A 14026-nucleotide genomic window follows, 5' to 3' on the forward strand; every position below is an offset into this window, starting at 1 on the left:
GTTTTCTTGTTTTCCTAAATGCATCTAATCAGGCAGGAATGACCTCCCCCACAACTAAGGTTCCACTCCCCCAATTCTTTTGCAGCCTGACTTTTACACAACTACAGCAGTGGACACAGCTTCCCCACAAGCTTGCTGCCATTCCAGACCAGAACGACAATGCACCTGGCTTCTGACCCATTCAGATTCAAGTTATGTTGCAGAAATTCTCACATTGAGATACCAACCTCCTGGGCTAAGATAGAACACATACACAAACAGGAAAACACCTGCCCCAGTTTACTGAATACTGAGATTAGGCCAGCAGCATTTGCTTATTTTATGTCTATAGAGTCATGCAATGTAATCACACTTTGGATACCTGGACAACATAATTTATATTCTAGAAAACATTATTTCACTGTCCATTTACACTAACACAACACTAACATCCTAAGAACTAGAAACATTCATAAAATGTATTTTCATCTGGAGAGGGCACAAGGAACCTGTGGTCAAAGATAACCACTAGGGAAAACAGGAATGTAAAACTACAGGGTTTTCTCTTAAATGGAAGAAAAGTACACTCTTTTCTGACAAGAAATGGGGGAATGGATGTAGTAAATAGTTTAGTGACATATGGCATATATAGTGCCAGGACACACATGAAAATCCCAGACTATTTATCCAAGACTCTTCCTCCCTAGAGCATTATTTTTCAGTTAATAGAATACAAGTTAGGAGAGATGTCAGAAGCACTTTATAGCTTAGTGACTTCTACACTGTGTGTTTGATCCTCCTCAATGGCTTCAGTCCATGGAAACTGTATGCCCTCACAGTAAAAAAAAAAAAAAAAATTCAGGGAAAATATAATGGTTTCACATATGCGAAAGACCTAACCATTATAATTTTCTCATCCCAGAAGAAAATGAAGATCATAGAAAATAAGCCCTTTAGAAAACATATTGATAACAGAAGTATTGAATGTTTTGAATGAAAATGGGATTTTTCAAAAATTTTGGACAGCACACCTTTGATTTATAGTTATGCAGTTTTGTTGCATATAGAGACCTGAAAATGGGAAAATAATGATCAGAAAGAACCTGGAACGTTTCATGAGACAAAGATGAAAGATGCTGACACTAGGAAAAAAGATATACATGAAGAAAAGAAAAGGTATCATGAAATGTCTCTTTTTATCTGAGGATTTCAGATTACCCTAGAGATGTGAGAGTCAGTCACATAACTAACACATGCCCAGAGTCTTTTTCCCAGCAACTCAGAAGAGGAGAAAGGAAGAATGTAAAAACATATTGTGACACACTGAATACAGATGGTTGAACTTCTTCAACAAGAGGTCTGTAAAAAAAGCCTTGAGTGCAGGGTCTAAACATTCCCACACCTGCAGGAAGTCCACATTGCAGAACTCAACAACCCATAAATGTGCAAGGGAAGAGTGCTTTTCATGAATCGAGGAGACATTTTTCTTAAGTAAGTGAGCAATCCTAATTATTTCAATGGTGAGGTCTAATTTTATCTTAATATATACTCAGTTTTATATCTGTAAAAACATGTTGGCCTGATACTATCCTCTCACAGGATGCTGTGATTCTTGGAAGGACTCAAGGAAATTCAGTAGGAATGGCTAACTGGAGAGTCTATTAACATCTCAATGCAGACTTTGGTGACTCAGCATTGTCTGGGCTCCTGGTTCCTCTTTGGGTCAGCCCTTCCACCCTCCTTGCTTATCCACAAAAACCCTCCCCCTGCAGGACATGGTTCAGTCTGTACCCAAGCAGATACTCTGACTGCTTCTCCCTCAGACTAAAAAGCCAAAAAGTATCCTCTAAGTACCTCCAGCCCCCCTAAAAAAGTATCTTCTTGCAATGCTGCAGGTTGCGTGTCTTTGTAAAGTAATAAAGCCTCATAAGAAACCTGATGGCCAAAAAAAAAAAAAAAAAAAAAAAACACTCTGTCTTACCTAGACGCAGAGTGTTTTATGTCTGTGAAATTTCCTGCTGAATAAGCTCTCCCCTTTTTGTTCATTCTCAGCTCTTAACTGGCTGGTGCTGCTCTGCTGTTCCAGCTCCAACTCCTCTCCCAGCTGACTCTTTCAATCTGGTTCTTCTCTGAGACACTGAAATGCTCTGCTTGGCCTTAAATTAACTTAAATTAACTGTGCTAGTCTTATATGTACTAATTCTATTATGTACTAATATAAGTCTATTATGTACTAATTCTTTGTACATACTAGCAACAACAGATTCGATTTTATGTTAGTGGTTTTTTTTGTTTGTTTGTTTGTTTGTTTTAGTGCAATATATTTTGTATGCAAGCTGTTTCAATAAAGTTTGATCTTCCTCTGATAGATTGTTGTGAATACAATCATTACAGCGATTGCTTTTAAATTTTTAAGATAGGATAGAAATCTATAGAAAGTGTCATGTTACACAATGTAACTGTTACCATTGGGAATTTTTCATGTCATAGAAGGTTAGCTATTTATTTCAACTTTCAAGAACATTTTATTTAATAAGGTGAACTATCAATAATTGGTACACTGTTACAATGTAACATTAAAATATGCACTAAGCCTCTTTTTTCCAAAGGCTGAATTCAGCAAGGCGCTAAATTGCTTAAATGTGAATTACTAACATCTAAAACTGTAGTTTGATTCACATATTTTCAAATCGAGTTGGAGTTGATCCATATTATAATATTTCTGTGTAAAATGTGTATGTTTTTCAGTTCAAAATGTTTTAAAATCCTATTAAAGGTTCAAAAATTTGGATATTGCTCATCTTATCTAGATGTAAATTCTTGTAAAAAACAGTTTCACTCATGAAGAAGCGGGGGAAAAAAGTATTTTGGGTGTTCTCTTTCTCTTTCTCATCGCATCTTTAACTGTGACTACCATGTTTCAGTCTGACAATATAAAATCTCTCCCAGTAAAACTGTTTTCTTCTCCTTATGTTGCTCTGCTCTCTCAGCTGCACTGCACTGCTGCCCATGCACTCTACTCTGTTCCTTTCCTATTCTCTTCTTCCTGTACTGACTTTCTCTCACTTAAATAGCTTCCCTTTCCTCTCTCAATTCAGGAGAGTTGCACATATCCTGTTCTGTCAGATCTTTCTGTGACATTTCACATTTTCTGCTATTCAATTAGACAACACTTTCAAACATGGGTGCCTCTTTTTACTTAGTAACTGCACTTTTGTTGTTTAAGATTAATGGGAATATCAAGGGCTTGCTTGCATTCCAACCATAGTGATTCAAGTTGTGTGCCAGGGACTGAACCACACCCTAAGTCAGAACAGGTTCTAATATCCATCTATATTATTTTGTCAGTTTAGTTCTGTAGAATTTCTTCTTACCGAACTGAAAACCAAGATTCACAAATAATACTCTTCATTATGTAGATATATCCTTTATCTATTCTTCTACCAAGTATTTCATTGTGAACTCCTTTGATGATTGGTCAATGAAGTTTTTCTTTGTGAGATTGTATTCCTTAGGATTTGTAATCTAGAAGGTTTGCTGACATTGTGAGTGGCAAAGTATGGTTCACATTGTTCTCAGTTCCTTGTGTGGGATAGAGCTTCACTGTGTTGTACATGAGGAATATCTCCTAGTTTTCTTGTATCCATTCATTCTTCACAAGACAAGTTTTATTTCCTATGACCTCATGAAAAATGTATGCCTTATTCTTTTGTGCTTATTTTGATCAGTTTACTATATAGGTAGTTTTTTTTTTTATTTTAGTTAAGAAACCTGTCTTAGCCGGGCTGTGGTGGCGCAGGGCTTTAATCCCAGCACTTGGGAGGCAGAGGCAGGCGGATTTCTGAGTTTGAGGCCAGACTGGTCTACAGAGTTAGTTCCAGGACAGCCAGCCAGGGCTACACAGAGAAACCCTGTCTTGAAAAACCAAAAAAAAAAAAAACCAAAAAAAAAAACTAAAAACCAAACATGTCTTAATGTATTACTATGTTCAGATGTACCTTATACACTGTCAATAGTAGTGGCTACTTTTTGGATTTAACATAACAGTTGCCAGTAATTTTCTCTCAGGGCTTGAAAAATATTTTTCCATCCTCTCCTTATTTTAATCTATGGATAAATATTTTGTACTACTGTGTGCTGATATAATATCACCTCTTTTGATGGTAAGGTATAGGACAAGACGACTAGGAATAAATATACATTGTTACAGCACTTAGATGTGACAATAGGGACATGCATCCTGGAGTATAGGAATCCAATGTCAGAGACTTTCCTAGAGAATGCTAAGCTATAATGCTATGGTCTTCTAGTATGCAACAGTCCCAATGTCTGAACATGACACATTGATATGTGAGCTTGTCTACCTCAAAAGTATTGTGATGAATCAAGTGATAGTAAACTTTGACTAGAAGTCTCAAAAGTATGTAATTGTGTCTATCCAAATTCAGGTGTGTATTTGAGGAAATGTCAGTTCCAAGATTTATAGTCAGAGTCTTAGTGTTCATATATTCTTCATGGTGGACATATGTACAAACATGGGTTATTCTTCCCATTCTAGAAGGAGCTCTTGTTTAGGCTCCATGAAATAGAAGATGTACTTTCCTTGTTATATACATAGAGAAAATAATTTCATGATATACATTCATTTTATGTATTTACTAGTTTCGAATTTAAAGCTCTACTTCTATCACTACAGCAGAAATTCTGGTACATTGCTGGTAGAAATGCCAACAATACTCAGCCTGTATGTCACAGGCAAGAATTATAAAGTGACATGCTTTGAAAACAATGCCCCATTTCTCCCTAAAAATTTAGGTTTTTCTCTGATCTCTTATTATTGCCCAGTTGATGCTGTCTACAAATGCCCAAGGCATCACGATTTACATATTGTAAATTTGTGACAGCATTATATTTCCCCAGCATCTTCAATTTCTGTTTTAAAGAAATTCTTTTTGTCGGTAAATTTTCAATCAGATGAATTAGGGATTGTCTTCATGTTTTCCACACAAATTAAATTTGTTATAATAGTTACAGAGAAACATTCTGGGAAGGTATTTGCATTATCTGGTTTCTTTGCTATTTTAGATATTACAAAGCTCCTAGAATTTACTTTAATCTGTGCTGTCTAAATCCCTAGTTCTTGCATTTTCAGTTGAGTGGCCTTTGGGCAAGAAGTTTCCCAGAGTGCTTGAACAATTACCATCTCTTCATTCTCTTTCCTATCCCTTGTCATTCCTCATTATATCCTTATGTTTCATATATGTTCTGAGACAAGTTTTGGCTGGGTATTCACACTATCATATTATAATTCCATGTTTCGTGATGAATAACAGTAAAGGTTTCCTCCATCTTTTAGATCTTTTCCTGTTCCCCCACTGCTGGCTTTTTACTCAACACTCTCTCAATTGGCAGTTTTCCTTTTACAAACTATGTTTGTCTAACTTAGGCTAAACGCACCAACAAATTAAATGCATGTCCAGTATTTCTACATATAGCAGTATGTCAGTGATAAATTCACTTTTGGGTCTGTGATATTTTAGAGTGACTTTGACCAGCTTCCAGTGCCATGTCTGTATTTCCTTTGTAGGCTGACCTCCGTTCAAACCAGTAAAGTTTCTGTTACCTACTTGTCACTACTACAGTGGCAGACATTCATTGTCAGATGGGTTGGTATAACAGCACAAGGGTCAGCATCCAGGGAGGGCCATTAATGACTCCTTACACCCATCAAACTACAGAGTCGTTTTATAGAAATTTGTGTTCTAAACTAGCATGTCCGAGATCTGTTTAGACACTGAGTTGTCTTGTGACTTCTCAGATTATTCTTTGTGAATGTATAAAACTAAATGATATTTTCTTGTATTTTATACCATATTTAGAGTATTATCAGATTGGATTATTCTCTTGGAATATTTATACCTCTTGAGTTGAAGAATTGTGTTTCTTGTAATTTGAAAACATTTGTCTTCGTCATATCCTTATGAGAACATAGAAAATATTCTAAGTCTTACTTTCTCTTTGTAAGTACTACTGCACTGTGATAAGTTAGTGTGGAGGCTTTGCACATCCTTGTCTGTCTTCTGAGTAGAGTGGATTAATGACAGCTGTCTTCAGCTTGTGTAGTGATAGGTTTGGGATGTTCACTATTATCTTCATTAGATTCAGTGATTTTTTTTCTTCTGTTTCACATTCTTCAGACCCTTCATAGTGATCCACTGTGATATTTTACTGTAGGCCTTTCATAGATATATTGACTTGGTTGTGAGTCTTTTATCACTGATTGTACATAGTCTGTGCCTTGATGGTGTTTGCTTTGTGCTTGTTGAAATAGTTTTGAATCTCTTGCATGAAATCAAGTTGAGTTTACTTTCTGAATTTATTAGAGAGAAACTTTTTTTCAGTTTACACTGGTGCACCTGTACTGTTGTTATTTTCTGTCTGTATATTTTTATGGTCAGCTGTTTTTGAATGCAGGTAAAACAAGCTTTGTGTGATGACTGTACCACATTCACCTTCTTTCTATATTCAGCACTATTTTCTGTGCAAATTTATAATGGGATTTTTCAGGAGGAAATTGTGAATTTGGTACTGCATATGTTTATTCTTCCAACAGTGTTAAAAGGAACACTGAGGGTCTGGCTTTCTTGCTTGCTTTTTCCATGGCCTGGAATTAGGACATAGAAAGCTTACTTGCGTATTGTTCCTAGGAATTAATTTTATAGGACAATCCATGGTACTCCATCATCTTCCTTTTCGCAATCTAAACTTCTGAGGCAGGGGCATTGAAAGAGACCATTCATATATCTGTTAAATGCTAAGAGAATGAGTTGACGTGAGAGAAATTAAAGGTCAACGATACACATAAATAGCACTGAATATTTGCTGATACCATGGTCATGACAACTTCCCTTAATAATTGTATCTCAACATTCAGAATGAAGTCTTTTGTGTTTATACATCCATAAGCATTCGTATCTATATGTATGTATTTGTGTGCATATATGTGTATGTATATATTTTGATACATATGCCAGGAGACCCATATCACACATTCTTTCTCTCATGTGAACCTATAAGAGTGATGGCCAGAGATTAAATCCATAGCAGCAATGCTCTAAGAGTCTCACTGTATTCATATTCATTACTGACTGGGAACCTGAGATCAGCCTGGAACTATGCCATGATTCAGATATATGCATGTTCAGGAAGGTATTCCAACAGTGAGAGTATTTTACCAGATTTGATATAACAAGTGAATCATTCCAAGGGCATACCCTAAAATAGTTTATTTTATGACTGTGTATACTTATTATCCCTGGCAGCTATCAGTGAGTTTCTACCATGCCTCCTCCTTGATATTGTTTTCACATTGCCTAGAACCCATGTTCTAAACTCCTGAATTGTAACTTCTTTGTTGTCAATTGACTCTTTGACAAGGGAAGTCAAAGGCTAACCACCATTAAGCACACATTTCTTATCATCTCGGGAACTACTACACCACCCTCATATCAATCTGCATGTGGGTCTGAAACTTGTAGATGAGCTCCTGGGACTGTAGTCAAAGATTACCACACCATTAGAAAAGTAGAGAACAACTGGCATAATGTTTTAACAGAATTGAATTTTATTGAAAGACACTTCCGGCTTTAATTGTAATATTTCACATATTAATGCGTTCATGTAGATGTCAAGGGATCTAGATCAATGCATAAAATGGTATGCATGGGAGTTAGAAAACACGGCCATATTGAAAGTAGTAGTAAATTGGAAAAATACAAGATTCCTGGTATTATATTGCTTTTAATGTATTTTTATGTGGTTTAGCATTGTCCATGATGTAGTTGTATTAATTTCATCTTTGTGTTTTTCAAACTGTGTTGTGAAATTTCAAGAAGAATTCCAATATTTGAAATTAGGAGAGACACAAGAAGAATGAGTGCTTCTTTGGTAAACACTCCACAGGTCAGTGTGCTGTCCGCATTTCTATTGGAAATCGTTTTATCATTCAAACCATTGAAAAGTTTTAGTATCTATATGTGGTAATGTTATCTAAAGGCCTACTTCCTGTGATCTTCATTTTCTTATGGAATAATGTTAATTCAATCTTTAAACCTTTCACTTATATAACACCATTATATTTTCACTGGATTATCGACTGTGAGGACATCCATTTTCCATGGACTGAATACCTGCAGGTCTCAAAGATAATCTATTGTAAATGATTCTTAAAAACTCTATTGTTGGCAAACTTTTACATTAGATGAATTTGGGTACCTTTATTTTACTATGGAAGGAAAGTCTCATATGTCATGTAAGTTGCATTTCAGATGTGTCAGCGTTCCAGACAAACACTTGTGATTGTATATATACAAATATGTGGAGATTGATGCCACTGAGCATTATATGGAAGAGAACAATTTGTAGAAGGAAGAAATTATAAGAGTCTTCTGTCTGGAACCCTAATAATAAAAATATTATTTTCCTGGAGGCACAGATGATGGCAGGAATATTTGTCTTTCTTTTGCCATAACACGGATTGTTTGTGAACAGATGCAGGTTGCTGTTTCTTTTTTTTTTTTTTTTTTTTTAATTTTCCTTTTTTTTTCTTTTTCTAATTAAATGACTAGTTAATTAATTAATTAATTTATATTTTTACACTCCCGATTTTACCCCCTCCCATCCAACCTCTGATTGTTTCATATTGCATGTCTCCTCCCCACCTCCCTGTTTCTATCAGGATTTGCCTACCCTCTCACCCATCTCCCCACTCAACCAGACCTCTAAAAGCCCTGGGGCATTTAGTCTCTTGAGGATCAGATGCATCTTCTCTGACTGATCCCAGACCCAGCTGTCCTCTACTGTATATTTGTTGGGAGTCTCATAACAGCTGGTATATGCTACGTGGTTTATGTTCTAGGATCTGCGAGATCGGAGGGTCCAGGTTAATTGAGACTGCTAGTTAGTTCTCCTACAGGATTGCCCTCCTCCTCAGCTTCTTCTTGCCTTTCCCTAAATCAACGAGAGAGGTCAGTAGCTCCTGTCATTGGTTGGGTGTAAATATCTGTATCTGATTCTTTCAGCTGCTTCCTGGGTTTTCTGAAGTGCAGACATGATAGGTCTTTTTTTGTGAGCACTCCAAAGCCTCAGTAACAGTGTCAGGCCTTGGGAGCCCCTCTTGAGCTGAGTCCCACTTTGGGCCTGTTACTGTACCTTCTTTTGCTCAGCCTCCTCTCCATTTCCAACCCTGCAGTTCTTTCAGACAGGAACAAATATGGGTCAGAGTTTTGACTGAGATGTCAAACCCCTCCCTTACTTGATGCCCTGTCATCCTGCTGGAGGTTGTCTCTATAAGTTCCCACTCTCTACTGTCAGGCATTAAATCTAAGGTCTTTTCCTTTGAGTCCTGAGAGTCTCTCACCACCTAGGTCTCTGGTGCATTCTGGAGGGTCCTGCAACCTCCTACCTCCTGAGGTTTCATGTTTCCATTCTTCCTGCTGCCCTCAGGGCTTCACTCCTTTTCCTTCACCCAATACCAGATCAGTTTTCCCAGTTCCCTGCCCCCTCCCCTGTCCACTTTCACTTCCAGGTCCCTCCCTCCTTACCTGTGATTGCTTTCCTCTCCAAAGTGAGACTGAGGAGTCCTCACTTGGGCCCTTCAGCTTGTTGACCTTTTCGAGTTCTGTGGCCTGTACCAGCGTCTTGCTCTATGACAAGTTCACAACACAGAACTAGTTATTTCCCTTTGTCTTTTGGTGTGTGAGTTTATTTCTGGGTCTTCAGTTATATTCCATTTTCCTGTCTGCCTGGCTTTGGACTACATTTTGAGGAAAGGGATGGTGATTGTCAATGGAATTCTCATATTACTGAGATTATTTTTTGCTGTCCTAGCTTTTTGTTATTCCAGATCAACTTGAGAATTGCTCTATCTCTGTGAAGAATTGTATTAGCATTTTGATGGGTATTGCATTGATTTTGCATATTTCTTTCAGAAAGATGGACATTTTTCCTGTTAATCCTACTGATTTATGAGCATGGGAGATCTTTCCAACTTCTGATGTCTTCTTTGAATTCTTTCTTCAGGCACTTGAAGTTCTTTTTAAGCAGATTGTTCACTTACTTGGTTAGAGTCACAGCAGATATCTTTAATTACTTGTGAGTATTGTGAAGGCTGTTGTTTCTCTAATTTTGTTCTCAGCCCATTTATACTTTGAGTAGAGGAAGGCTTCTGATTTGTTTGAGTTAATGTTATATCTATCCTGTTTTCTGATATTGTTCACTAGCCTTGTCTAGTCCCTGACATTATTCATAGTGCTTTATGTTTCTCTCCATTTAGTTTGATTTTGGCTATTGGTTTGCTTGTGTTATGTTTTGTTATGTGCTTTGAATTACTGATCTTTCTGAGGTTTATAACAAGTAGGGGTCTTGAATGTGTCAAAGACGTTTTATGCGTTGGATGAAATGATCATTTGTTTTCTTTCTTTGAAATTCTTGATACAGTGTATTATGTTCATATTGAACCATGCCTGAATCCCTGGGATGAAGCCACATTGATCATAGTGAATGATCATTTTAATGTATTCTTTGATTCTGTTTTCTATAATTTTATTGAGTATTTTACTTTGATATTCATATGGAAAATTGGTCTGAAGTTCTCTTTCTTTGTTGGGTCTTTGAATGTTTATGCATCAGTGTAACTGTGGCTTCATAGAAGAAATTAGTTGTGTTCCTTCTGATTCCATTTTGTGAACTAATTTGAAAAGTAGTAGTATTAGGTCATCTTTGAATATCTGATAGACTTCTATATTAAACCCTTCTTAGCCTCAGCTTTCTGTGTGTATGTTTGTGTGTGTGTGTCTGTGTTGGCAGACTCTTACTGACTGCTTCTATTCCTTTTGGGGCTATGGGATGGTTTCAGTGGTTTATGTGATCCAGATTTAACTTTGCTACCTGGCAACTGGCTAGAAAATCACCTAGTTCATCTAAATTTTCCAGTTATGTTGAACATAGGATTTTGTTTAGTATCTCGTGGTTTTTTGAATTTTCTCAGTTCATTTCTGATTTTGTTAATTTGGGTATGGTCTCTGTGCCCTCTGTTTAGTCTTGCTGATTTTTCTCCAAGAACCAGCTCCTTTCCTTTATTATTATTATTTTATTATTATTATTATTATTATTCTTTATCCAGTTTTCTTTGTTGCTGCTTGGGTGACTTCATCTTTGAGTTTGATTGTTTCCTGCCTTCTGTTCCTCTTGGGTGTGTTTGCTTCTTTTTCTTCTAGAGCTTTCAGATACGCTGTTAAGTTGGTAGTGTATGATCTCTCCAATTTCTTTATGGATGCACTCAGAGCTATGAATTTTCCTCCTGTCATTGTATCCAATAAGTTTGGGTATGTTATTCATTCATTTTTGTTACGTTCTAAAACTTTAATGTGTTTCTATATTTCTCCCCTAACCAAGTTATTATTGAGTAGTGAGTTTTTAGCTTCCATGTGTATGTGGGCTTTCTGTTGTTTTTGTGGTTATTGAATACAATTCTTAGTCTGTGGTGATGTAATAGGGTCCATGAGATTATTGCAATCTTCGTATATCAGTTGAGACTTGTTTTCTGTCCAATTATATGGTTAGTTTTGTGGAACGTACAATGAAGTGCTAAGAAAAACATACATATATATATATATATATATTCATTTTATGGTGAAATGCTCTGTAAATTAAGTCCATTTATTTCACATATTAAATCTGTTTGGTTCATAACTTCTGTTAGTTTCATTATGTCTCTGTTTAGTTTTTGTTTCCATGATTTTTCTATTGGTAAGAGTGTGCTGTTGAAATCTCTTACTACTATTGTGTCATGCTCAATGTGTGCCTGGATCTTTAGTAAAATTTTGTTTACAAACATGATGTTCCTTGTATATGTAACATATATGTCCACAATGTAGAGTTAATCTTGGTAGATTTTGCCTTTGAGATGAATGCAGTGTTGTCCTTCCTCATCCTTTTTAATCACTTTTGGTTGAAAGTCTATTTTATTCGATATTTGAATGGCTATTCCAGCTTGTTCCTTGTGATTATGTGCTTGGAGTTTGTTTTCCAATTTTGTTCCCTTTTCTTCTTTAGAAGAAAGAATTGGAGCCAGGTGGTGGTGGCACACGTCTGTAATCCCAGCACTCAGGGAGGCAGAGGCAGGTGGATTTCTGAGCTCAAGGCCAACCTGGTCTACAATCCAGGAATATACAGAGAAACCCTGTCTCCAAAAAACCAAATCCAAAAAACCAAAAAAAAAAAAAGAAGAAGAAAGAATTGTTCATCTACTGTGTTTCTTCTTCCCTGAAATGATGTGTTACATCAGTAAAAGTGAAGGGTTGTCCTGATGTTTTTATTTCTTTCAATATATTGTTATGTATATAATTGAGAATCTGCATGTTTTTTATGTACCGTGAATGATTCATTTTGGTCCTAGTTTCCTGGGTTCAGCATCAAACCCTTGAGACCTAAGTCACAGCAAGTGCATTTGCCTCTTAGGCATCTCTTCATACCCCAGTATTATATTTCTGATGCCCATTTGTAACAGACAGAATGTTTAACCTGCAATATTCTTTTTTAAAAACAAAGGAAAACTTGAAAGTAATACTTCTCTATGCAAGGTACTATTTTGATACACAAATGAGGTCATATTCCAAAGAATGAAAATAGCATTATATAACAAGATTGAAATGTTCCATTGAGTCAGTCCTTATAAGGAATAAAGTATTCCATGTTAATGAAGTATTAGCATGGTTCTCTCTCAATTTAAAACAAGATTTAATCAAAGAAAATGACTCTACTTCATCAAAATGCATTGTAACACATGACATTTAATTACACACACTTACATACCTAAGTATTCTAGTGTGAAAGGCCATATGGAATGTATGAAGTTTTTATTATCTTCATTTCTTTTGCCAGCTTTTATTTAGCTATAAATAATGTCAACCTCTCTAATAGTGGTTTTTCTAATTCTTCTTTTAGAAGATTTATTTATATATTTCATATATGAGTACACTCATCTTGAGACACTTCAGAAGAGGGCATCAAATTTCCAATAAGGATAGTTATGAGCCACTATTTGATTACTGGGAATTTAACTCAGGTTCTCTGGAAGAGCAGTCAGTACTCTTAAATGGTGAACCATCTCCCCAACCCTGATGTTACTAATTCTTGGTCATGAGTGTACTTTCATAAAATAATTTCCCTAAGTATTTGATTCTACTTGTCATTTTGAATCTTTCATATATGTTCTGACTTTGTAGGGTTTTTTTTCTGTTTAAGGAAACAAACTCGGACATTTATTCCATCCATTAGTTTTCTATTTCGTATTCTACCTGTTTTACTTTTTTTATACAAAGTTTGTAGACTTTTACCTATTCCTCAAAATGTCAAATAGATGTTACAATATAGTAATGTGAGACCCAGCTTTACACAGGATTGAACTAGTGTCCATATATGGGTAAGGTGGACTTTGTAGAATAGAACACATATTGTTTTTCATCATTACATGACCATCTGTGATTTGACACTGGTATTACATTTAATATCAAATGTATGCTTCATAAAAGTACATTACATTACATGGTATATTCTGTAAATGTTTGAGGTTTTTTAGGTGATTATATCATACATTCTCAGAGAGATATAAGTGCAAAGAAGTCTGTCTATTTTGGAAAGTAGATATTTTAGAGTAAATATTTTTTTTGCATAATGTATGTTGGTTACATTTGCCAGAAATTATGCATATGTGCTGTATAATCTTTTTGCCTGTGGTGTTCAGCAAAGATCATTGGATTTTAATGAACTGTGTTTAAAAATCCATTGTGCGGTGTCATGAGGTTTCTGGGAAACAAATTTCATAATAGAGGACTTTAAAAGATATTATACAATCCCAACTGCACACATAAAAATATTGAATGCAGTGCTTGTGGCAAATCTTTCATTTGCTCCTAAGGTTCCAGAAAACCACAGAAAATTCATGAAGGTGACAGTCTTAATAAATGAAAGCAGTTTATTAAGTCAT

At 35.9% G+C, this 14026-nt stretch overlaps 1 protein-coding gene across 1 annotated transcript in view; it reads left to right on the plus strand.

The window, feature by feature from the left end:
- The window catches only part of LOC127681639 (zinc finger protein 664-like), a 61364-nt gene that overhangs the window by 39607 nt on the left and 7731 nt on the right, over window positions 1–14026 (plus strand). The window lies entirely within an intron of this gene.

The sequence above is a fragment of the Apodemus sylvaticus genome, chromosome 3 (genome assembly GCF_947179515.1).
Source record: "Apodemus sylvaticus chromosome 3, mApoSyl1.1, whole genome shotgun sequence".
NCBI lineage: Eukaryota > Metazoa > Chordata > Mammalia > Rodentia > Muridae > Apodemus > Apodemus sylvaticus.